At 49.3% G+C, this 2,500-nt stretch overlaps 1 non-coding gene across 1 annotated transcript; it reads left to right on the top strand.

The window, feature by feature from the left end:
- Nucleotides 1-997: 997 nt before the first annotated feature.
- On the top strand, nucleotides 998-1,152 carry LOC143365070 (5.8S ribosomal RNA). Its single transcript, XR_013084453.1, has one exon. It is a non-coding gene; the product is annotated as a 5.8S ribosomal RNA (ribosomal RNA).
- The last annotated feature ends 1,348 nt before the right edge of the window (nucleotides 1,153-2,500 follow it).

The raw sequence follows: 2,500 nt of genomic DNA, 5'->3' as shown, positions 1-2,500 counted from the left end.
TGCGTGAGTCTGACACCCTACTCTGTGTGGCGATAGCGCACACACGAGCGTGGGACGAATGACCGCTGCCAGAGCCGGCTGTGAGTCCCGCTCTATTTATCGAGTTCGCGTATGACATAGAGCACAAAACGTCGCCGCATGCGTGTTCGTTGACGAACACGTATATTCGAGAGGACCGGCTGCGTAGCTCGCGTAAAGCTGTGTGCGATTCTGACACTCTACTCTCTGTGTGGCGATAATACAGTGCACAAGAGCTTGGGACGAACGATCGCGCACGGCCAGAGCCGGCTGTGAAGTCCGCTAGTATCGAATAATCTTTCTCCGTGCACAATTGGAAATGTGTTTCGAGAGGACCGGCTGCGTAGCTCGCGTAAAGCTGTGTGCGATTCTGACACTCTACTCTCTGTGTGGCGATAATACAGTGCACAAGAGCTTGGGACGAACGATCGCGCACGGCCAGAGCCGGCTGTGAAGTCCGCTAGTATCGAATAATCGTTCTCCGTGCACAATTGGAAATGTGTTTCGAGAGGACCGGCTGCGTAGCTCGCGTAAAGCTGTGTGCGATTCTGACACTCTACTCTCTGTGTGGCGATAATACAGTGCACAAGAGCTTGGGACGAACGATCGCGCACGGCCAGAGCCGGCTGTGAAGTCCGTTAGTTATCGAGTTCATTCTCCAATAAGAGAGAGGAGGAGGAGAAGTGTCGGGATCCAGTATCGGGTTGTCTATGATCCCCGTCGTTTTCTGAATTCTCCTCCTGTGTTTTCCACTTTAAAGGTTTTTCAATGTATTTTCCGCCCGGCCGTCGGATACGTGTGCGCATTGCAATCGCGTACTCGCGACGGTTTCCGTTTCTACGGACGATCGTGTGTCGTCCTTAAAAACGACGCCTGAATCTCCTTCGCGCGCTGGTTGGAGCTTTCAGGTATCGGCGTTCTTATGAACCGCAGAACAAGAGACATAATTATATATTGATTATAAATCAAATTATACGATTACCCTGAACGGTGGATCACTTGGCTCGTGGGTCGATGAAGAACGCAGCTAATTGCGCGTCAACGTGTGAACTGCAGGACACATGAACATCGACATTTCGAACGCACATTGCGGTCCACGGATACAATTCCTGGACCACGCCTGGCTGAGGGTCGTTTACGTAACCAAATACTGCTTGCGTTGCTCTTGTAAGTCCCCGCCGTCGCTTACCTCTCCATGTCGAATTTTGTGGAGGGCGCAAAGAGCGTTTCTGAGTCGGGTTGCAAAGATGCTACGTACGAGCGAACGATGGACGTTTCGTCGGCGTTTGACGCGGTTCTGTGAAAATTGCAAATTTTACATTGCGTCTAACGGTCTTCGTGAGAAGAAGGAAATAGGAATGGGTATCACATTCGGACTTGCGTGAGTGTTTTGCGGCGTCGTGAGTCGTATTTTCAATACGACCGCCCGTGAACACCGCTCCGACGATCGAAATCTCTCTCTCCTCTCTCTCTGGAACGATTCGCATTGCGGAAGAAGCGTTTCACTCTCGAACATTTTACGCGCTCCCGACGTCGTCTGAAATGATGCGTATACGAAAGGTATAAGAGTCTCAAGAGACTACAGTGAATGGACACAAATAAAGAAAGAGATACCGGACACCCGTGTAAAATCTGTGTGCGCAACTGTGGCGTGCAACGTAAGCCCCAGGGAGATGATATATAAAATAAAATACGTCTGTGCGTGGATGTGTCTCTCTACACATAATTGCGGCGGAGGGTCGTCGTTGCCAGCGACTTCGACAAACATATTCTTAGAGTTCGCGAGACAGTGGTCTCTCGTTCTACGAACGCTTTGATGACTGATGGACATAGCAACATTTGGCATTGTGCGGGATGCGCACGCGTACTTGTATCGGGTCGAATAATTTCCCCGTCGTCGCGTGTCCTCGCTAATCCGTTGCGGATTCCATCGCCACGTTCGTTGAATTGAATGACGACCGAGATCTCGTGTCTCTTTGGTTTGATCGATGATATCGCGTCGTGCAGCGTTTCTGTACCCCCGTGTGTCTAGTGTAGTAGAGAAACCCCACCGGGTGTTGAAAATATATATACTCCTCTATGGAGTGGCTTTCGAACATCGTTGTCACCACAACGTGTTGTCACGCAGAGCACGAGAAGGTGAAGGTGAAAACAAACCTTTGTCGGTCGCCCCATGTCTTTTTTTCTTCATTGTCGATCGCGAGACCGCGCGATCTGTCGGTCGTCCAGTCCCCGGAAGTTCTTTTCGACGGACGTTAAAGTTAACCGGCCGATCGTCTAGCGAGAGTTTCCGATCGACGAACAAAATGAAGAAATCTCTATATATACATTATATAGAGAAAAGACACTTTGGTGTGGCGCATAAGATATATGGTTTTGTTTTTTTTTTTTTTTTTTTTTGTGCTCCTCTGTACGTTCTCGCGTACTTTTAATGCTTTCGGTGAAATATACGAAACATTTTTTTTTCACGTTTGACGACCTC

Source organism: Halictus rubicundus, unplaced genomic scaffold (assembly GCF_050948215.1).
Source record: "Halictus rubicundus isolate RS-2024b unplaced genomic scaffold, iyHalRubi1_principal scaffold1276, whole genome shotgun sequence".
In the NCBI taxonomy this organism is placed as follows: domain Eukaryota; kingdom Metazoa; phylum Arthropoda; class Insecta; order Hymenoptera; family Halictidae; genus Halictus; species Halictus rubicundus.
The sequence above is the reverse complement of the archived record's forward strand: the minus strand, read 5'-3'. Positions and strand labels throughout refer to the sequence as shown.